We start from the raw sequence: 24,204 nt of genomic DNA, 5'->3' as shown, positions 1-24,204 counted from the left end.
GGGGCCTCAGGTTTGAAATCTCCCGGGTTTGCGCGTGCACGTGAAAAACTTTGTTTCGTTCGTACGTCATGGCGAAACACCTAATGAGTCGGTATCAAGGCGACTCGTTTGAAGCACTATGAATCGACTCTTTTATAGATGAATCAACAGTTTTAAACACTGTATTCTTACAGATTTAAGCCTTAGCTGGATACTTCACTTCACTTAGAGCTGTGTTACACACTACATGGAGGGGAATTTTCAAAAACCCATAATATGGGCTCTTTAAACACTATTTTACTGTAAAAAAATTATTACATTATACAATAACTGGCCTAATTACCTTAGCCTGCCTTGTTAACCTAATTAACCTAGTTACGCCTTTAAGCTGAATACTAGTATGTTGAAAATATCTACTAAAATATTATGTTCTGTCATCATGGCAAAGATTAAATAAATCAGTTATTAGAGATGAGTTACTAAAACTATTATGTTTACAAATGTGTTGAAAATCTGCTTTACGTTAAACAATAACTGGGGGAAAAATAAAGATTATTAGGGGAACTAATAAATCAGTGGGGCTAATAATTCTGACTTCAACTGTATATAAACATTGATTTCAATAGTTTATTAATCATTTACTAACTCATTTTAAATGATTTTAACTAGCAACTACACTTAAATACAAATGATTTGTAAATAATGTGATTCTTAATTTAAACATGAAAAATTCATCAGTCACAGTTACAAGTACAATTATTAAGCACATTATACATTTTTGTATAATGTATTCTGTATTCTTGCTTTTAGGTCAAGAATACAGCATTTGTTGCTGCAGTTATTAGTTAGTTTATTAGTTAGTTTATTAATGTAGATTTAATGCTTAACAAATAATAAATTCACTATATGCTAATGCTTAACAAATGAATCATAGTGTGTAATTACAAAGTGTTACCAGTTTTTTTATAAATAAATGTACACACAAGAAAATGCATAAAAATAGCATAAATAAATTCAGTTTTATTATGAAAAATGTACATATTAATCACTTTATATGAATTATTATTCATGTATTGTTTTTGTTTATTCATCATTTGACTTATAGACAAGAAAGCATGTTATATTTAACAAATGCAGTCCTGATTAGCATTAAAAAGGTATTTTTAACCTAGTCACAAACGCAAAAATCATATCGACCCCAAACTTTAGCACAATATCAAATTCGTCTGCTTTCATTTACTTACAGTATGATGCCTGTTGGATCAAACCACTGATGACATGGATATCTCACAGTCAACTCAGTTGTGCATATCCTCTCAACAATATTTTCCTTGATTTATTTGCCGAATATTACCTGCACTTGGCGAGTTTTCAATTCTAATGCCACACACTCACTCTCGGCTGGAACGGGTATGAACACATAAGTGCAGGAAAATAAAATGGTATTGTCAGGAATGGAAGCAGGCCTGTGTTTGATATGCATTTCAAAGGTCTAAAAGGGCCAAAAGTGAAGACCCTTCCCCCCTCCTGCACCCTTCGCCCCCACGGTTAATTATTGAGGAGATGTCGAAAGGATACATGAGTGAGGAGCGCTCAAGCTTTCATCACTGTAACCTTTCATTGTCTTCTTCTTCTTCTCTCCGCAGCTAATAAAAAGCCTGGCCGGTGCTTTCTGAAAGCCAGAGCTGTAATGAATAGGCCTGATTAGAGAGCCTAACCACGCTGAACTTTACATACATTTGCAGACAGTGTCAAACAGTGGTGTTGATTGGAAAAAATCAGCAAATGTTGCTCGCCTTAATTTTTATAGGCGCGCTATAAATGTGCTGCTTTTTGCTTGTGAGTGAGCGGAGGCCTTTTATCTCAGACGTGGCCTTTTGATATTTTATCTGGGTTTTCTTTTAGGGCGGCAAATATACACAATTAAACGTAATTGTAAGGAACGTGCATTAGCAAAGAATGAACCTGAACACCCTGGCACTCTTTGAGAGACTGTAATGGCTAATATATGGTTGAAAATGTGAACACTGGTCTTGCTTTAGCTTTTTAATTGGTAGAGAAATAGCAGTACGGCATACAGAAATGGAAGACTAGACAAAGAGTATCTGTTGCTTTGGGAATTCCTGTTCTTGATATAGATTTTTTCCCCAAAGTATTGAAGTTAGAATTATTAGCCCCCTTTAAAATATGTCCCGAATTTGTTTAACGAAAATTATATTTTTTCAACACATTTCTAAACATAAAAGTATTAATAACTCATTTCTAATAACTGATTTATTTTATCTTTGCCATGATGGCTGTACATAATATTTTACTAGATATTTTTCAAGGTACTAGTATTCAGCTTAAAGTCACATTTAAAGACTTAATTAGGTTAGGGTAATTAGGCAAGTCATTGTATAATGATGGTTTGCTCTGTAGACAATGTACAAAAAAAATATTGCATAAGAGCGTAAATAATATTGACCTTAAAATGGTTTTGGAAAAATTCTGAACTGTTTTTTTTTTTTTTTTTTTATTCTAGCCAAAATAAAACAGATCAGACTTTCTTCAGAAGAAAAAAAATGTTATAGGAAATACTGTGAAAAATTTCTTTCCCTGTCAATCATTGTTTGGAAAATATTTAAAAACGATAAAAAATTCACTGGAGGGCAAATAATTGTGACTTTAGCTGTATTTATTTGTTTAATATATAAATATTATATTTTGTATTATATTCAGACTTTTCCCCCTTCTAAATTCTGCATTTGCATTACAGAATATTTAGTCAGATGTATGCCTGTTATAAGGTCAGATGTCATATCTTATTCTTAAGCAATAAGGCATAGGACAATAACCGTTTTCAAGATTTACCATGGTTTGAAAAATAATATTATATAACATAATATGTTAATGCCTAATAACTTATTTCTTTTATTCTTGTCACGATGACGACATAATATTTTACTGGATATTTTTCAATATACTATAGTATTCAGCTTTAAGTGACATTTAAAGACTTAGCTAGGTTAATTAGGCAAGTTATGGTAATTAGGCAAGTCATTGTATAATAATGGTTTGTTTTGTAGACAATCCAAAACAAAAAAATCTTAAGAGGGCTAATAATATTTTATTGGGTAATAAAAATAAATAAATAAAAAGTGCTGTTCTATTCTGAAATAAAACAACTTTCTCCAGAAGAAAAATGGTATTATAGGAAACTACTTGGCCATTAAACATAATTTGGGAAATATCTGAAAAAGAAAACAAAATTCAATGTAGGGTTAATAATTTTGACTTCTGAACTGTGTATATATACACACACAAAAATCTGATGAAAGCTCACAGTTCTGAAAACAAAATGTCAAAGTTAACTTTGAAGGTAAATTCTTGTGGAAAAATTATTGTAGGCATTTTGTTTTCAGGACTGTGAGCTTTCATCAGATTTTTAGCAAACATCAAAGCAACATAAACTCATATTTGCAAGTTGTAGTATTAAAAACTACGACTAAACATCTGAATTCTGAAAAAAATGCAGAGGAAAAGCAGAGTAGAATTTTGAGATGTTAAATCAGAGTGATGAGTGCATGGGACAATAATTGTTTTCAAGATATACTGGAGTTTAAAAAGACAAGGTTTTAAAACTGGCAAAATGTTCATATTGTTCTTACGGTATATGTAAGATCTTTTAGGACAACAGTATCTCCAGTAGAAAAGATATCCAAAGATGCAGTTTTAAATTGTAAAGAAACACTTGTAAAGTGTTTTTGAAACTAATAAAGACAGCGGAAGTCTATTCATTTGAATTATTTAGCCTGACATGTTTATTGCTATAAGATATTATAAATATTTCTCAAAATTAAATGTATTAGCTGTGTCCGAAATCACCTGCTGCTCAGTCACCTACTTCTCGACCGATGGTAAAGTCTATGAGTATTATAAAGAGAGCTTAGACGTACTATATCCACTATTTTATCATGACACACCAGCTTTACTCCCATTCATGAATACTCTTGTGGTGCATCATAGGATAGCATTGCATCCATCAGATGCACACTTCAGAGTTTTGACGGAAGTAGTACACTGCAAAAAATTCTTATCTTGCTTAGATTTTTTTTCTTGTTTCTAGTCTAAATATCTAAAATTTCTTATATCAAGAAGCATTTTCTAGACAAGCAAAACATATTGTCTTGTTTTGAGAAATAATATGCCAATATTAAGTGACTTTTTCCTTAAATCAAGCTAAATAATCTGCCAATGGGGTAAGCGAAATAATCTTACGTCAAAAGAAAAAACAAGATTCTTTTGCTTACCCCATTGGCAGTTTATTTTGCTTGATTTAAGGAAAAACTCACTTAATATTGGCATTTTATTTTTTCAAAACATGACAATATGTTTTGCTTGTCTAGAATATTCTTCTTGATTTAGGAATTTTTAGATATTTGGACTAGAAACAAGACAAAAAATCTAAGTAAGAAAAGCATTTTTTGCAGTGTAGGTCATTTGGGTACTTCTCGCGTACTGTTTATAAAATCTATGAATTTGAACATTTTACTCATCTCGCATACTGTTTTCATTGTACTAAATAGTATGAAAGTATGCAATTTTGGACACAGCCATTGTGTTCAAAGCGAAAAAAAGTTCTTGTTTTTTACCCAGACATTTAAGAAGAAGGCGATGTGATGGCACAGTAGGTAGTGCTGTCACCTCACAGCAAGAAGGTTGCTGGTTCGAGCCTCGGCTGAGTCAGTTGGCATTTCTGTGTAGAGGTTACCTCCGGGTGCTCCATTTTCCCCCACAAGTCCAATGACATGCAGTGCAGGTGAATTGGGTAAGCTAAAATGTCCGTATGTAAATTGTGTGTGTGTGATAATGGTAGTGTTTTGGGTTCCCAGTGATGGGTTGAGGCTGAAAGGGCATCAGCTGCGTAAAACATGTGCTGGGTAAGTCAGCAGTTCATTCCGATGTGCCGGCCCCAGATTAATAAAGGGACTAAGCCGAAAAGAAAATGAATGAATTAAAAAATAATATATTTTAAAGCAGTAATCACAATACCCTGAAATTGTGATACTTTTATCCATGGTTATCATACCTTAGGCCCATACCTAGTGACGAGTTTGTGAATTGCAATTGTGCAGAATAAACAGTTCTGAAAGAAGAAAGCCTGAATTATGAGCTGTTAAATATTTAAACAATATTTTTACTGTGTGAAATAAATAAGCTTCTGATATGATATTCTGGCATTTATTTCAATCAAAAATATTGTTTTGTAGGGTGGCATGGTGGCTCAGTGGTTAGCACTGTCGCTAGAAGGTTGCTGGTTTGAGCCCCGACTGGGTCAGTTGCCGTTTCTGTGTGGAGTTTGCATGTTCTCCCGGTGTTGACGTGGGTTACCTCCAGTTTCCCCCACAGTCCAAAGACACTCTATAGGGGAATTGAGCTAAATTGTCTGTAGTGCTTAATGTGTGTGAATGCGAGAGTGTATGGGTGTTTCTCAGTACTGGGTTGCAGCTGGTAGGGCATCCGCTGCGTAAAACATATACTGGATAAGTTGGCAGTTCATTCCTCTGCGACCCCTGATAAATAAAGGAAGCTAAAGGAAAATGAATGAATATAATTGTATTTATATATTATTTAATCATGCACACAAATTATTTCAGAATAAAATACAATTCCGGAGCCTGCGATTTACAAATAAACTAGTGCTTTACTAGAGGGATTTTGCTGTGGCTGTACCTTCTTTTTTTGAGCATGATTGAAACCAATCCCCCTCACCTCCCTGCAGCCCCCAAGCCCACCACCTCATGCTAAAAAGAATGACTGCCACAGACTGATGACTTTCAATATGCCTGCGTCTCGCGCACTAGTGAGTGGGGGCAGGGAGGGTCAGCAGTAATTCATAACTGCTTTAAAATTGTGTGGAGCACCGGCAGCAGCTGTCAGAGGCTCCTAGTATGTAAATGTGGAGATAGGGAGTTCTCCTCCACAGGCCTCCTTCATCCCGCATCAATCAGGGCTCCTGAATACATCAGGGGTATTTTCATTATACCCTGTTATTTACTACATCAGGACAAATTACCCTGGCAGACCATGCTGGCTCTTTCTGGGCAGCCCGATGCGGCCAACTGGGCCTCGGTGCTGGAATCTTATTGTAAACATTACGGGATAAATCTCACGATTGAGCACATCAATCTCACTGCCGAGTGGACGACGGCCGCCAGCACTGCTCAGATTGTTGTCTGCGAGTTTTCAGCTTTTTTTTTTTTTTTTTTTTAAATATCAGAGCTTGTTCTCTGTTTGGCCTCTTGTGCTTTTCCTCATCTTCAGTTTCTCAGATTTTTTTTTTCCAGAGGACATTTCCTATTCCAGTCTAATTGGGATAGAAAATAGATCCCTGTTGGAGTGATGAGGGCTTTTTACTAGTGAGACTCAATCCAGACCTCTGTCCTGCCTTAACCAGTGCTAGTTTCTATGCTAATGTTCCTTCCATCACGATAGATTAGGCAAACACAAACACGAAATGAGGCTGGATTTGAAAGTGGACTGCTTTCGTCTTCATTTGTAAGGTGTGTATGGGAGATCAAGTGCACCTGCTCTTTTTTTTTCAGCCAGGGCTCATTCGTTCATCTTTCTTAAAGCCCTTCGCCTTTAATAAGAAGCTCAGTCACTGACCTGTCATACTATGGAAGATAACTGCCTATCTCCATCTCCATCTCGCTCTAATCCAGACCCCAGTTTGGTGCAGATAATACAATTTTTGTAATTAAATGCGACTGCGTTGGCTATAATGTCACTTACTTTTAATAGAGAGTTTTCACGGTTATTTGCATATGTTGATGCTCAATTTCAGTGGTTGTTTCTGAAGATAAGGTTGTTTAAGATCTTGACTGCTAGTTAGGGACTGAAATCTCAAAAATTACACTTTTAAGTATTAGTTTTTTATAACCCTTTCTAATCTAACATTTAAACACATTTACTTTAATAATCATAATAATAATAATATTAATAATAATATTAATAATAATAATTATTATTATTATAATAATAAATATATACAGTTGAAGTCAGAATTATTAGCCCTCCTAAATTATTAGCCCCCCTGTATAATTTTCTCAATTTGTTTTTTAAACTGAGATATTATTTTAACACATTTTTAAACATAATAGTTTAACTAATAACTGATTTCTTTTATCCTTGCCATGATGACTTGACATAATATTTTACTAGATATTTTTCAACATACTAGTATTCAGCTTAAAGTGTCATTTAAAGGCTTAACTAGGTTAATTTGGTTAGCTAGGCAAGTTTGGGTAATTATGCAAGTCATTGTATAATAATGGTTTGTTCTGTAGACAATCCAAAAAAAAAAATGCTTAAAGGGCGAATACAGGGTGTCTGTGGAGTCTTAAAATGTCTTAAATTTCAAAAACAAAATTTGAGGCCTTAAAAAGTCTTAAACTAACTCAAATGTTGTATTGTAGGTCTTTTTAAAATGGTTTCTTTGATCATGTTAAGCCATCCAATCAGGCCAACACCCCATTAACAACAATCCATCTCAATAAAATGTTCACCAAAACTCTATTTTTAACTTCATTTTCCAATATGGTTTATTTATCTTCCTTACAATAACACTTTTTATTCAAAGTTTATTTAAAACGGTCTCCATGTATAAAACATAGACCATACATACTGTTGATTGTAGATTTGGCTACACTGTAAATCCAAAAAGTTAAGATAACTCAAACCACTTAAAGAAACCGATTGCAACAAGCCATTTAAGTAAAAAAAACGAATCCTAATGAGTACTGTGAACCAGATCCATTTGAGTACACAAACCAGTTTGAGCACAGTAAAACCCAAAAAATGAAGAGAACTCAAACCAACTGAGCACTGTAAAACCCAATAAGTTAAGGCAACTCAAACTGTTTGAGGAAACCGATTGCAACAAACCATTTGAGTTAAAAAACTAATATATGAGTTCTGTGAACTTACTTCAAGTTAAGTTTCAAGTTAAATTTGAGTTTTGAACACAGCGTTGAAGGTAATGAGTTAATTAAATACCTCCATACTTCAGCTTATTGAAGTCTTGATTTTAAATATTTAAGAAAAAAAAAATCTGTGAACAAGAATTATACTTTATTTTATTTTCATGTTTATTAATGCTAATTACTCATTGCATTAAGGTTAAATGAAGTTAAACAGTCCGTGCTTGCCAGATAATGTTTAGGTTTGTATAGGCTATTTGTACAGTAGGTTTGTATATTACATATGTAAAGTTGAAGTCAGAGTTTTTATCCCTCCTGAATTATTAGCCCCTGTTTATTTTTCACCAAATTTTGTTTAACAAGGGGAAGCTTTTTGACACATTTCTTAACATAATAGATTCAATAGCTAATTCTTAATAACAATTTTTTTTATCTTTGCCATGATGACAGTACATAATATTCTTCTAGATATTTTTCAAGATACTAGTATTCAGCTTAAGGGCAATTTAAAGGCTCAACTAAGATTAAGACAATTGAAAATAATATATAATGCTCAAGAGCCTTATAATTTGGACATTCATTTTTAAACTACTTTATTCTAGCTGTAATAAAAGAAATAAGACTTTCTCCAGAAGAAAATTTGGAAATACTGTGAAAAAATCCTTGTTCTGTTAAACATTATTTGGGAAATATTTGCCAAGAAAACAAAAATCACCGGATGACTAACAATTTTGACTTCAACTGTAAATTTGTGTAATAAAATTAAGTATGCGATACATTAATAGAAATTATCCTGTTACAAGAAAATATGAAATGCAACTACATAAATAACAGTAAAAATAAACATTATTTTGTAATATCTGAGAGTTACATCAGTTTTGAGAGCAAAAGCTGAGGTTGTCTGAGACATCCTTATGATCCAGGTATGTCACAATCCTGCTTTCTAAAATACCCCCAGATAATCACTGTAGTTTTGGTTGTCATTACTTTTGCATATCTATTACACTTACACTTTATACGCATGTACATGATGTCACCATTTTCTCAAAATCACATTTTAGTACATGGAAAGCAAAACTATGTCTTGAAAAAAGATTTTGCTTTAAAACATTTTGTTTTGAGCATCACAGTGGCGCAGTGGGTAGCACAATTGCCTCAAAGCAAGTAGGTTCTTGGTTCAAGCCAGGTTGGGTCAGTTGGCATTTCTGTGTGGAGTTTGCATGTTCTCCCCATGTTGGCCCCAAAAGTCCAAAGACAAGTGGTACAGGTGAATTGGGTAAGCGAAAGTGTCCGTAGTGTATGTGTGTGAATGAGTGTGTATGGATGTTTTCCAGTAATGGGTTGCAGCTGGAAGGGCATCCGCTGCGTAAAACATGCTGGATAAGGTGGTGGTTTATTCTGCTGTGGCGACCCCAGATTATCAAAGTACTTAGCCTAAAAGAAAGCTTTTTTAAAAGCTTTTTCAGGCCCCCAAAATCGTGTAAATATGTACAGACATGTGTAAAACAACTGTCATTTATATTTAATATCATTGTTGTACAAATAGCTCTTTAAGGTGTCTTTGTATTAATACTAATGTGATTAATCAAATCAAATCACTTTTATTGTCACATCATTAGCAGCACAATGTACAAGGATGAGTGAAATGCTTAGGTGTTGCCTCCAAATACGACAACAAACTCCAAATACAAAACAATACTGTATACTATTAGCAGTGTTGATAGTAACACATAAACAACAATTAGTAAGTGAAAGACAATTAATACGTTAAGAAAAACACACATGTAGGCACAGATAGACAATTAAGCAGTCAAAAAGCTGTACACATAGTTTGACTGTTGGTGGAAAATTAATAAGAAGCATTTGGTGTAAGTGCAGTGCATGCTACATCTTGATGGTATGCATTGAGGGATATGGAAAGGGTTTGTGTGAGGTGTCAAGTGTTCATCAGCCGGATAGTTTGTGGGACTATATTAAAAGGACTGTATACTAAAATGATGTTCTGATATATTTGGTTAATGGTTTCTGTCTTTCTGTCTTTTTCCTGTGTTCTTAGATTTGCACCAAACAAACAGAAGATGTATAAAGTATATACTGCAGTAGAATGGCTAAGATGAAATACAAGAAGTGAAATGAGTCTTGATAATGAGACCCTGCACATCTGGAGCAGACCAGGTATGTGTTTTTAGGTTTTCCATCAGCTATAGTTTGCTCAACTTTAGGTTTCTCCGAGGTTGAAAAAATAAAATGTCTTCAGAAAATAAGTATAGAAGTCAGAGGGGACCAGCAACTCTATGGTTGCTCACATTCCTTAAAAAATAAAATAAAATAAAAATTATATATATATATATATATATATATATATATATATATATATATATATATATATATATATATATATTTTTTTTTTTTTTTTTTTTTTTTTTTAGACTCAGAAGGAAGAAACTCATACCGGTTTGCAAGTAAATGATAACAGAATTTTAAATTAAGCAGAAATTATAAATTAGAATGAATAAATGATTTTAGAATCTTTAAATGTTTTAAAAATACATATCTTTTCTCTGTAAAAGGACTAAAAAACAGCAGCTATATGTGTTATATATAGTTTAGTATATTTAGTTATATAGTATAGTTTGTTATAAAAACAGCAGACGTCTATGAAACATCTTTTTTTAGACTGAGAATGCATGTGCTCACCTTCCTCACAATGTTCACGAGAGTGTATCATGAGATATAAATATATATTTTTCCTGCTGCGATTAGTGTCCAAACATCTGGCACTAATTGGCACTAAATTATATCCCAGAATGAAATGAAGGGCAGAGATCACAGAGTCCGTGAGGCAGGTGTCTGAGCGATCAGCAGAAATCACCGTCTCCAGCAGCCAAGAAAGCAGAGGGGGGAGAGATGGCTAAGACCCTCTCGGGGAAGAGAACAGGGGTAATGTCTAACGTGACATAATGAACACTGAAGATATGAGGAATACAGATGGCTGGAAAAATCAATAGCAAATGCATTGGATTTACCACGGCGAAGCGCTCTGTCATTAAACGTAAAGATTTGCTTTGCTTTGCTGTAAATTAGAACAGTATTATTGTGGCCAGAATGGTTCACAATGTCCACAATGGTTCTAATACAAATTTTGGGTTCACACAAAGCACAATAACCATGTTGGCATCCGCACCAATGCACAATATTGTTTTGTTTATTATAGGACTATATGCTGGAGTTTTGTGATTTTAAATGCTTGCACTCATTAAAGAGATCAATAAAAAAATTTATTTCCTCACCATTTACTCACAATCAGGTGATTCTAAACTTACAGCAACAGCAACTTACGTACAAATTTCTTTCTTCTGCTGACCTCAAAACAAGCTATTCTGAAGATTGTGGAAAATTCGATTTGCTTCTCCTCAACATTCTTCAGTATATCTTTGTTTTCAACAGAAGAACAAACTCAAAAAGGTTTTAAAAGGTGGAGGAGGATGAGTAAATTGTGGCAGAATTTTCATTTTGGGCTGAACTATCCCTTTAAAGTGGGATGGATCCTGTTTTTCTGCTAATGTTTTTATCATTCATCAACTGGATAGCCACTTTGTTCACTTGTTTTGACTTCTTTATCATCATAGCATTAGAATGATTATTAAAACTTCATCATTATCATTATAAACTTGGTGTGATTTCACAAATTATTTTTAAAAAAATTATTTCCTACAGTGTAAAAAAATCCTGGTTGCCTTAAATTTTTCAGCTGAATCAGATTAACCTTATGGATCCAATGAACTTATGTTAAACTGACTTAAAACAGCTTCTGTAACTTCAATAAACTTCAGTTAAAAGGATTAACTTAGATTAATAAATTACAATGACCTAAAACACATGCTGTCAGGACTAATTGATCAACTAATTTTTTTACAGTGTATATACTGTTATTGCTTGATCTTTACAGTTATAGTTTTGTCCGTGGTGTGATCAGGCCTTTATAACTCCTAACAATGTTATAGACATGTTCACTGCAAGCACAATATTGATAACTGTATTAACATCTGCACAAACAGATGGTCTTTCTCGTCTAAGCTAGTGCTGCAGTTTTATAGCATGCTGTTTAATCTGCATAAAATCATCATCAGCTTTTATGTTTTTGGACCAGAGCAGACTGTGTGTGTATTGTGGCAGTTTCTGTAACATTAATGCAAAACCATACTTGATTCATTGCAATCATTTGGATTTTTGTCCCTTGTATAGTTCGCTATGTGTAATTTACCATATTGAAAACTCTAATTGTGTTCAACAGACTTAGGCTCAATCTCAATTCTACCCCTTAACCCTTCCTCTTATCCCTACCCCTGTATTTATGCGTGAAAGGGGTGGTAGGGGTGTCTCAATTCTCTTTAGCTTGAAAGCATAGGGCTTAAGAGAAGGGGATAGATACCCCTTGAAACTGAGATTTTCCAGGAACACACTAAAAACTAATGGGTACGAAAATTTCCCAGAATACACCACCTACAACAGCAACATGGCTGCACATGGAAGTCAAGGGATCCACAAATTTAAGTATTTTTCATAATTTTTATGAGTTTTTTCAACAAACAAGCACTTATTTTAATACATTCATCACAACGTTTGTGTTTTAAGGCCATGATTTTAAAAAATATTTTGAAAAAAAAAAACTTGCAAAATTTTGCTATCTTTAATCCATAATAATAACTTCTTTATAGCTATCCTACAACATACTTTTACATCTGTCTCTCGATGACACTCGAATACCCTGTCAAAAAAGTCTAGTGGCTGGGAATTTTCTTTTTACAGTGTCAGGTATAATGTTAATGTTGTTGTTTTTTTTGTTTACAAAGATGAATATGTCCACAATGTAAATACACAGTACAGTTACGAGCATATTGCCACATTATATCATTATGATAACATGATATTGTTGCCTTCGGTGATTTCCTGAAGATAAATACTGAAAAAAAAATGCAAATAGAATAACGACAGTAGCCGCCTCATTGAAGTAGGAGATGGCGATGACATATGATGACATGTGCGGGTATAGTAGTGGTATCCAATTTCCTAGGGGTAAATTTAAAGCCCTTCCCCTTCACACTCTGTTTCAAGGGCCAAGGGGAAGGGTAGGGAAAGGGGTAGGGGTACAATATTAATATTTAACTGTGTGTGCAATGCATTTTACCTCTACTCTTTTCGTAGAGAGATGAGTGTGTATGCCTATAGCATATTTCAGCATACTTTGGGGTTCCTTCCTGCATAGTTATGACTAATAAACAAGAAATTCCGATGATGTTCTTGGCTTCCTATTATTCAGGTGTTTAGGAAAACCTTCAGTATGAACAGGTGTGCCATTTCAATTTGCTCTTGTAGGGAGCAGAATACTTGACAGCATTTGGTTGGTCAGAATATTTAAAGAGAATCTTGAGTGCCCAGTGATGCCATAATAAAATTATAGATCCTAGATATCTTCAAATGTGAATGTTATCTTTGTTTTGAAGCATACTAACAAATGAATAGCATTTTTTAAAACTCAACAAAACCTTTTTTTTACATTTTGATTTCAGTTGTAGGCCTACTTTAAATTTTGAAAAGGGAAATATTCCTTTCTCCTGTTATCATATCTTGGATATAGACTTCTTCATTGTCATAAAATGATTATTCAGACTTTATGGTTATTGTTATAGTTGTGGTCTGGACGGTCCTTTAGGCTACATTGTTAAACTACATTTAAATCACTTCTTTTCTGCACGCGTGTCATGGGTTTCCTGCCAAATACTGACAAACACAAGCAAAGCGTATGTGAAATAAGGCAAGAGTCTTCATCCCTCATGTCGGTTTGATTAAATCTGCCGTGTCCTGATGAATTGCGGCAAATTCATTAGCGCTGGGTGTGTGCAGCCCTGGGTCAGGGCCAGCCATCGCAACCAGACGGGTGGAAGGGCCTCGGAGAAACAGTTCAGAGGTCGTCAGGAGAAACTTTGCTACTTCTTAACTTAATAAATCCTGACAACCTAATCATGGGCCCGCCTTTGTGGGGTTAGCCTCTACAGATGGCGGAGCGCAGGCGTTTAAAGAGATCTGGAGGGCCTGAGGATGAGAGGGAAGGTGCGATTGGAGCGTCTGGAGAGATCTCCAGGAAGACAGAGGCCAGCGGGGAGTGTCTTGGCAGGGGGGAGGGAAGGGTGACACGGGCCGAGACCACGGGGGAGTCTAAAGCACTTCCATCTCCTGCCATCTCCTGCAGCTTCTGATGGGAGAATATGATAAGGCCCCCGCCAGGATAATAGGCCCCGGCAAATGTCGGGGCCTGTGAAGAACACGAGGCCGGATCAAGTAGCTGAAGCCAACTTCAGGGAGAGAGCTGAAAGCCAGGAGCCGGGGCTCGCGGCTCGGCCGTGTAGGGGGCTCAGCGAAAGGGCGGGTGTGTGTATGTGACAAAGGCCATGGATGAAGGGGAGAGCCACCTACAAAGCCCAGGCTGTCTGGCAGGATTTGGGTGCCGTGTTGCTGGTAGAGATGATGCTCCCCTCTGATATCCTGGGGGAGATTATAGCAGGAGAGAGAAGATAAAAGAAATCTATAAACATGCAACTCCTGGTCTCTGCTGCGGCACAAGCTTCTGCCGAGGACCGTCTTGGAAGTATCTCGGCTATGACAGCTCGTGTCTCTTTTTCGTTCCACCTTTCTGTCTCTCTTAATAATGGCCGCTCCGTGACACGGGTCCGTGGCCTCTTCCGTTAGAGGCTCATTTGTTTCCCTCCGTCTTTGATGGCTCCGTTAAAATATCTTGTGGGAGTCTCGTTTCGTTTATAAGGTCTATTGATTCAACTCTTGCCACAATCTATTATGCTATTGTCTTGCCTTAAGTGTCTCATCTGTACTATTCATGAACGGTCCACTATATATCAAACCCACGTTTGCTTTAGGACATAATAGATATGCTTCCATGTTTTTATTTATTTTCAATCTGTAATTTATGTTGTCTGAAGTCAGGTCTGAAGAGATTAGCACGAAGGCTCAAGTAAACAGTGCATAGGCTGACCAGACTGTTGAACATTTTCCGGGTTTTGGCCAATAGAGGAATTAATGAGTGGTTCTTAACATGTCTTGAATATTAAGTATTGCACAAGGAAAGCACATGTCTAAAATGCAATCCTTAATTGTCAAACCCCTGATTTAGTGAAGGGAACTTTTATGTTTATTCTTTTTTGAGGGTTTCTTTATTTAGTTTACATTCAGTTGTAAACACCACTATGTTGCAGATATCTCAACCCAGACTCAATCTAATTACAAACCCCTGTATACATTTCTGGAGAGAGCAAAATATATCCCAGGAGCTGTTTTTTTTTTTTTTTTTTTTTTTGCAGTTTTTGTTTTCGTGAATCCACTTTTTCAGATCTCAACATTCTCTCGCGAGTGCAACTGTTGCCTGATTGACTGACCAACTGACCGAAAAGGACGTTCTTGGTTATTTTTGGCGTATGATAAAACAACATGAATGAATTTTGCATGAAGTAATAATCTTGTGCTGTTAATGCGACATTGCCAGCTCTTGTTTATTTTTAGTTTTATATGTTGAGTTCTGAATTAATTAACCATCAACATATTTCATCCCAAAGACAATCTCTGCCCTCAGTCTATAATACCAAGTTTTCATATTTGACCACATTCTCACCCTGTTATTTACTTGTTTATTTTAGTTTGTGGCTTCTGTTTTTTCTTTTTGTCCCACTTTCTGGAACTGTTCTTCACTGGACTCGAACCTTGTCGTCATGGGCAGCTCCGCTCTGCATCTTCAGTCCGCCGACGTACAGGTCAAGGTAACTGGTTAAAACTGATAACAGCGGGAAAGCCGTCCATACGGAGGTAGGCGGTCAGCTGGTAAGAAAAGGAATGGTGTCATACCGCCCCGTAGCATTCATTTTAAAGATGAAATGCAGCCATACATAGCAAACGTTTTCAGAATAAGCCTATGCGGAGATATCTGGAATGTTAACTGAGGTCATTACCTTAAATTCTGGCAAATTCATCTTAAAAAGAGAGATTCTTACCCTTTTTAATGTTGATCTGCCGAGCAATTCCAACTTCAGTTTTTAGCTGATTAGTCATTGAGATTTAGCTTTTATCCAAAGTGACTCACACACACACACACACACACACACACACACACACACACACACACTTGGAACAGTTGTGGATTCAATGCATTGCTCAGCCATGTGGAAAAGAGTGTTGGTTATTTACTTCCCTATCTACAATTTCTGCTGGTGCCAGAACTCAAACCTCCAACCATTGGATCACAAGTACAACTCTCTATCCATTAGGCCACAGCTTTTGCTCTTCAAATTGCAATCTGTTGTATAAACAAGTAGTTTGTTACACATAGTGCATACTTACTAAAGATGATTGAAATTGTCATTATGTAGTCCAGATCATTTCTAGTGTTTTATGCTTGCAACAGTTAGATGCATCTTCAGTCACCCACTTTTGTCAGTTTTCTGACTCCATCATTAGTTGTCTTGGCTTCAGGTTGTTGTTGGCACTGGGCAGGGTTGGCATATGGAGATTTGACCTCGCTCAAAGCACTTCTGAGAACAGGGCTGAAGTTTTGAAGTCAGGTATGATCACAGTATTGATTGCCTTGAAGAATCACCTCAGTCAAAATTATTAATGAACTGGCAAGCAAAATCATTAATGAGGACAGAATACTGTGGAATAAACTGTATGCTTTTCCCCCAGGCATTATTAATTGATCCTGCAGATGAAACTGGGAGAAAATGAAGTGCTAGCAAATGAAGTAAAGAATGGTTGTGTTCAAGTGTACACACACTATTATTACGGTGTTATTACTATATAATAAAGGGGTCCTAAACTTTTTTGTATGATGGACCAAAAACCAAATATTATTGAGAGGCATCGGCGGAAGATAAATATACCAAACTATTTTACTTTAAAGTTGCAATGGGTAATTTCCTAATTCATTTCATAAAATGTATAAATAAATAAAAACATTACTTTGATTCATATTAAGCAGATTATTTTTCTTGCAGTAAAATGCAATAAAAACTATCACATTTATAACCGTGTAGTTCGATACTGAATACACTAGTCAAGCAGAATCTGCCTTGTCTTGATTCGCTCACCAAAGTCTCTGCATGGTCCTCTATCTGTCAGTATGTACATTTTAAACTAGATCTGATTCATTTAAACTATTTAAATTGAAACATTTAATTTCAGTAGGCTTTTTTGTAGCTTAACAACAAAACAAACAAATAAAAGGTTACATAAAAATTGAAATGACAATCTCTAAACCATCCACATCTATCTCCATCTCTTCTCAGATGGGATGGTGGGTCAAATCAAAGGTTAAAATGGGCCAGATTAGGCCCACGGGCCCTAGTTTGGGCATTTCTGATATAATATATAATTTTAAAAGCACAGCAAAACACATCAAATAGATCAAAAGTGTCAATAAAGACTTTTACAAAATATATCTTTGCTTTCTGGAAAAAAAAAAAGAAAACAAAATTATTAGCTGTTTTAACAATATTTATATTTTACAATATTATTTTTATTGTATGAAGAGGTTATTGAGTAAAAAAGTTAAAAAATAATTAATAATAATTCAAACTTCTATAAAAATGTATTATTTACTCTATTATTGTTAATTTCTTATTTATAACATTTATAATTATAGAATAAATAATCATAAAGCATCACATAAAGAAACACACAGTTGTAGCCAATTTGATTACCCCAAAAATTTTTTTATTTTTAAAAATATTTCTCAAATGCTGTTTAACACAGAAAGGATTAGTTTTCTCAACACATTTTTAAACATTCAAGTTTCAAATACAGTGTAATGTTTAATAACTAACAATAATTATTTATTTTGTCTTTACCATGTCTTTACCAGATCTCAAATTTCTTTTGCGAGTGCCATTCACTCCTGCTGTTCTCGCATAAATCCACCAGAGGCCCCTGTCTACTGACTGACTTACTGACTGACCAACTGATCGATTTCTCCCCACTCTTTCCTAAATCCAACCAATAGTATTTTCAAAAGACCTGCCCAACCCCTTTTCTAAATCCAACCGCAGTGTTTTAAAAAGCAATCTAGAAAAAGACAAGCCCCCTGATTTTTACAACGTTTTCAGGTTTGACCACATTTTTACCCTGTTATTTACTTGTTAATTTTATCTTTAAGCTTTTGTTTTTGTCTTACCTGCTTTCTGGAACCGTTCTTCACCAGACTCGAACCCCATTGTTGTGGTCAGCTGGTAAGCGAGAAATGAAATGGCGTTATACCACCCCATAGCGTTTATTTTAAAGACGAAATGCAGGGCTGGGGGATAAAATCTGTATCGATATTTACTGACTGAACATCACTGTCTAGGGGGAAGCAGTGGCGCAATAGGTAATGCTGTCGCCTCACAGCAAAAAGGTCGCTGTGAAGGTTTGAACCTCGGCTCAGTTGGCGTTTCTGTTTGTAGTTTGCATGTTCTCCCTGCATTCGTGTGGGTTTCCTCCTGGTGCTCCGGTTTTCCCCACAGTATAAAGACATGTAGTACAGGTGAATTGGGTAAGCTAATTTGTCAGTAGTGTATAAGTGTGTGTGAATGTGTGTGTGGATGTTTCCCAGAGATGAGTTGCGGCTGGAAGGGCATCCTCTGCGTAAAAACTTGCTGGGTAAGTTGGGACTAAGTCATCAAGAAAATGAAGAAGAAGACATCACTGTCAATATCAATAAAAAATATTTGGTATGTAGTTTTGGTATAAAGGCTATAGTAATATTAAATGTCGCTAACGAGTGCGCACAATGGAAGCAATGATAATAAGCTTGGGGTGTAATTTGTGGTGTAATTTTCAATGGAAGAGCGCGACTTGCATGACGAGCACATTGGAGTGAGGTGCACATATTGTGCAAGCTGCAAACATATGTAATATGTATTTGAATAATGTAATATGTATTTGAATAATAAAACTATTTGACTTAGTAATGTTGGTAAATTAACATAAAGTGATTAAATAACAAAAAGTCCTAATATCCCTAAATGGACTGTTAAAAAGTATTCAATAATTATCGAGATCGAATGATATGAAACATGATGATTTTTTTGCAAAATTGCTCAGCCCTAAAACATAGCTCTGACCACAAAATTTGCAATTTCCAGAAATATATATAAGGCAGTGTTTTCAGAATGAGCCTATGTTGAGTATTCAGCTTGAGGTGCAATTTAAGGGCTTAACTTTGGATTTAAGCTGTGTTAACAAGGTCAAAAATAATGAAATATGTAAAAAAATAAAAAAGACTTTTGTTTAACTTTATATAAGAATACAAATTATTTACAAACTAATTATCCAACAGACAAAAACAACTAAACAATTGAGCAGTATAAAAGCAATAATCATGCGTTTCCATCTTAAAACAAAAAAAAAAAACAAACTAGCTGCTTGTTACAGTGTGTGTTAAAGGACTCTGTGTGTCTATAGAGATGTAATATATGTGTGCGTGGTGACCCTGTGCTTCTTCTGGCTGAGATCACGGCCTGTGCTCTGTCAGTCCAGCCTTCATTAGCCCTCTCTCATACTGAACCCGTCTCTCTGATCTCTTCATGCTCGCTCACTTCTGCATCTGATGGAGGAATTACAGATAGAGAGATTCTGACCGTTCCGCATGGACCCTGAAACACTACAGCCAAATGATGAGAGAGCGTCTTAATCCTCAGCGCTTCCCGGTATGCCTTGGCCCTGGGCTCTATGGGACACTGTAGAAATGCTTTAGACTCTCTGTAGATGAGGTGAATAGAGAGCAGGTCTGCAGGTCAGACATATAAAACAGTGCTGGTCTTCAGCCTTTTTACCCTCTTTACATTAAGCTGTTTCTTTTACTGGACACTTTTGGCCCTGTGGACATTTAGAACACACTGCTAAATGCATTTGTCACACTTTTACAGGTTCATTTACTTTGATTAAAGGTGATAATAGTTTTTCTAAATGAACAAATGTGATATATGTCAAGTTTATTGTATGCTGGGTTTGAATTTGTATACATTTGAATATTTTTAGAATATAATGGAGCAAGCTTTAGTATAATGTTTTCTTATACACAATAAATTCTAATTTCACAATTTCTGTGCTTTCAAAGTTACAATCTGATTGTAAATTTATTCATTTATTCATTCATTCATTCATTTTCCTTCGGTTTAGTCACTTATATGTTAGGGGTCACCGCAGCGGAATGAACCACAAACTATTTCAGCATATCTTTTATGCAGCGGGTACCCTTCCAGTCGCAATCCTGTACTGGGAAACACCCACACATTCACTTATTCACCCACACTCATACACTACGTGCTGCTTGATTGTAAATTACAGAATACAAAATATTTGAGCAAGTGATATTTTTACCTTTTGTTTTGTTTATTTGTTTCAACAATTTTTGAGGAACAAAATGTATGGGATGAAAATGCAGCAAAAAAATAACAGTAGTCATTTGCTTAAACAGGGTGTTCGCTGGGACTTAAAAAGTCATAAAATGTGTTAATTGTCAAAAGTAAAATATTAAAAGGTCTTAAATTCACTGAAATATTGTGTTGTAGGTCTTAAGTAATTTTAAGCATGTCTTAATTTTTGATTTATCCAAGTAAAGCTACTCAATCGGGCCAGCATCAATCCAGTGACCAACAATACATCTTAATAAAACCTTGTTTTATTCTTATTTAAATTTTTATTTATGTATTTATTTTTTTGCTAAGAGATACAATTCACAACAGCTGTTAGACATTATTACTGCAAATTCCTAATTAAATTCCCTAACCAGGGAAAGAAAAAATGAAAAACAATTACACGATTCCTCATGATAATACTGGGCCATTAGAAAAAAAATCCTTAGTCCTTAACCCTGTATGTATGCAAGTCTAAAATTTCATTCTAAATGGTCTTAAAAACCTTAAATTTGACTTGATGAAGTCTGCAGAAACCGTGGTAAAATATTTCTTAAAGATTTGAAATATTATTACTTTTTAATATTCACACAGACTCAAAAGGATTTTCTGAAACTAAACGTTTGTTGCACTAGAACTGGTTTCCTTTTTGATTTAAATGAAAGATTCAGTAATTAGTTTGTGCCTAAATATAAAATTGAAGACAGAATTATAAGCTCTTCCTTGAAATTTCAATAAAATTCAAATATTTTCCCAAGTAAAGTTGAACAGAGCAAGACATTTACACACACACACACACACACACACACACACACACATATATATATATATATATATATATATGTATATATATAAATTTTTTTTGAAGTTCTTAATAAAAGCTATTTTTATTTTATTTTTAAACCCCTGCTCTCCAGTGACTTGCTTAATTAACCAAACTTGCCTTTTTAACTTAATTAAACTAGTCAAGTCTTTAAAACACACTTTAAGCTGAATACTAGTATCTTGAAAATCAATTAATTTTAAAATATTATGTACTCTCTTCATGGCAAAGACAAAATAAATTAGTTACTAAAAGTATTATGTTTAAAAATTTAACATCCTTAAACTTCCTTAAACAGCACTTAGGGGAATATTTGATAAAGATTTCAAATTGAACAGGAGGACTAATTATTATGCCATTAACTGAGTGCATATGTTTGTGAGATAATTGTAGAAGCATGCAACTAAATGCGATTTAGGACTGTTAGAACTACTTCCTCTTGTCCTTTTATCTAGTTTCAAAAGAGCAGTTTATTCAGTATTTGTACACAGTGCAGATACACTGCAAAAGAGAGCTGAAAATAAAGCAAGAGCATGTGATGCTTCATTTTATGACCTTTCCCCAATCTCACTGTGACTGGCGTGACCCCGCCGTTGCCTTCATAATGCTTGCAATTCTATACATAGGAAAGCCATAACATTACCATGGCCACTTTGCTTTCGCGCTCATATGCGGCACGTGGCCGTTTTTCTTGGTTTCTGCTGGGCGCTCACAGTAATCAAAATAATTCAGCAAATAAATATGGCAATCAAAACAGACGGGCAGAGAAGCACTCTGCCTTATTTTAATGCATATCAATTTGATGGCTAGAAATAGTCTCTGCATTCGGCACCCAGAATAGAGATGTTTATGCCGAATCTGCTATTTTCATCTATGTGATTTTGTCCTTGTGGTGGCAGTAACTGTGTGTGTGTGTGCGAGCGTGTTCCCGCAGGGGTACATGCTGCTGCCGACCCATCGTACCAAATCACACCTACATCTGAGGCTTAAACACACTCCCAATTTAACATTTCACTGTTCTGCCGATGCTGATTCCAGCTTTGGTCTGTTTGCAGTATGATATGCAGAGTTAATTTCATTCTTCTTTTATCCTCTTAACCTATCCCTCACCTTTGTAAGCAAAGATTCAAAAAAAAAAAAAAATTCACTTTGCGAACATAAATGGTGAAACACTTACTGGATCACAGGTTTAATTTTAGAGATGTTTAATGTGAATAAAAGGTGATGATCTGATTAAAATTGGTCATCTGGCTAATAAAAAAAAAAAAACATTTCTAATCTACTCATATACCTGCCGACACTCCCATTTTTCCTGGGAGTCTGCCGTATTTCAGACGCATCTCCCACCACCTCCTGTTTTGTTATTTGTCCTGGAAAACTCCTGTAATTTCACTGCGCCACCAATCCTCAGCTTTTTGGTACAGTTTGTAACACCCCCAAGTTACCAACTTTTGTATAGTATCCGATTGCAGCGGCTGCCCGAAACTCAGTCCATAGTACTAACACCACAGTACAGTTACCAACCTGGTTCTCAGCCGTGTTATTCAGACAAACACACGCTGCCACCAAATGTTGGCAGGTATGAATCTAATTGTGTTTCAAACTAATGATAAATTTATAACAAACTTATAAACAAATAAGTGGCTAAAGTGTAATACCAATTTGAACAACACTAACTGGGCTAAAATATTATGTTAGCAAAATGTTTGTATATGATTGTGTTTTTGATAAAGAAACGTTTATGCTTGATTAGTCAGGCTGCACAATATCGAAAAAATCTGACATTGCGATATTTTGGTTTTCTGCAGTATATTTTGCGATATGAAAACTTGAATAGCTCTATTTGAGAGAGAACAAAATCATTAATTTAGATTGGTCGGGTCCATTTTGTAAGTGAATCATGTATAATAAAATAATAATGAAGACATTGCAAAAATAATAACAAAGCAAAGAAAAAAGTAGCAGTTCTTTTTTACAGAGAGTCAAAAAGTATTTAGGGACAGAAATGTAATAATGTAATGTAAAATAACAATGTATAGTCTTCGTTGTATTCATAAATCAGTCAAATTTTTAACTGATTTAAACATTTTTTTTTTCATTAAAGTTACAATTATTGTTATTGTGCCCGAATGCTTTAAATCTTGTTGAAATGCCTTTAAAACACATGAAAATGATAAGTTTTGAAGTCCCTGAAATGACTACAATGAAAACACACATAAAATATGAAAAGAGCGTGTTTATCTTTTAAGAACTTTGTTAATAAGATCATTTTTAAGCTGTAATGCTGCCAAACATAGATTCTAATCATATACAAATGCATAGAAACTCCAGTTCTGGGTAAAATGTAAAATTGGAAAGATGTATCTGCACAGATGTAAAAAAAAAATGTACAATTGAAGTCAGAATTATTAGCCCCCCTGTTTATTTTTTCCCCAATCTCTGTTTAACGGAGAGCAGAGTTTTTCAACACATTTCTAAACATAATAGTTTTAATAACTCATTAATAACTGATTTATTTTGTCTTTGCCATGATGACAGTAAATAATATTTTTCTAGATATTTTTAAAATACTTCTATACAGCTTAAAGTGATATTTAAAGGCTAAATAGGTTATTTAGGTTAACTAGGCAGGTTAGAGTAATTAGGAAAGTTATTGCATAATGATGGTTTATTCTGTAGACTATTGAAAAAATATATAATGTAGCTTAAAGCAGCTAATAATTCTGACCTTAAAATGTTTTTTTTTTTTTAATTAAAAACTGCTTTTATTCTAGCCAAAATAAAACAAACAAGACTTTCTCCAGAAGAAAATTATCAGATATACGGTGAAAATGTCCTTACTCTGTTAAAAATCATATTTAATTAAATATTTAAAAAAGAAAATAAAAACAAAGTAGGATTAATAATTCTGATTTAAACTTTAAAAATTGTTTTGGAATCAGACCATGACTGTTAGAATTGGAATCGGATCAGATTATGAAGTCTC

At 34.8% G+C, this 24,204-nt stretch overlaps 1 long non-coding RNA gene across 8 annotated transcripts in view; it reads left to right on the top strand.

Annotated features, from left to right (window-relative positions):
- Nucleotides 1-24,204, top strand: part of LOC137489241 (uncharacterized) — a 315,493-nt gene that overhangs the window by 244,055 nt on the left and 47,234 nt on the right. For 5 of the 8 annotated variants that reach the window (XR_012399381.1, XR_012399384.1, XR_011008635.2 and 2 more), the window contains one exon: nt 10,000-10,118. This is a non-coding gene — a long non-coding RNA (uncharacterized lncRNA). Of the gene's footprint in view, nt 1-9,999; nt 10,119-10,749; nt 11,611-24,204 lie in introns of those variants that run through there. The other 3 variants (XR_012399386.1, XR_012399387.1, XR_012399388.1) reach the window with 3 other exon arrangements.

Source organism: Danio rerio, chromosome 24 (genome assembly GCF_049306965.1).
Source record: "Danio rerio strain Tuebingen ecotype United States chromosome 24, GRCz12tu, whole genome shotgun sequence".
Taxonomy (NCBI): Eukaryota; Metazoa; Chordata; class Actinopteri; order Cypriniformes; family Danionidae; genus Danio; species Danio rerio.
Note: the sequence above shows the minus strand (reverse complement) of the source record. Positions and strands in the feature narration are given on the sequence as shown.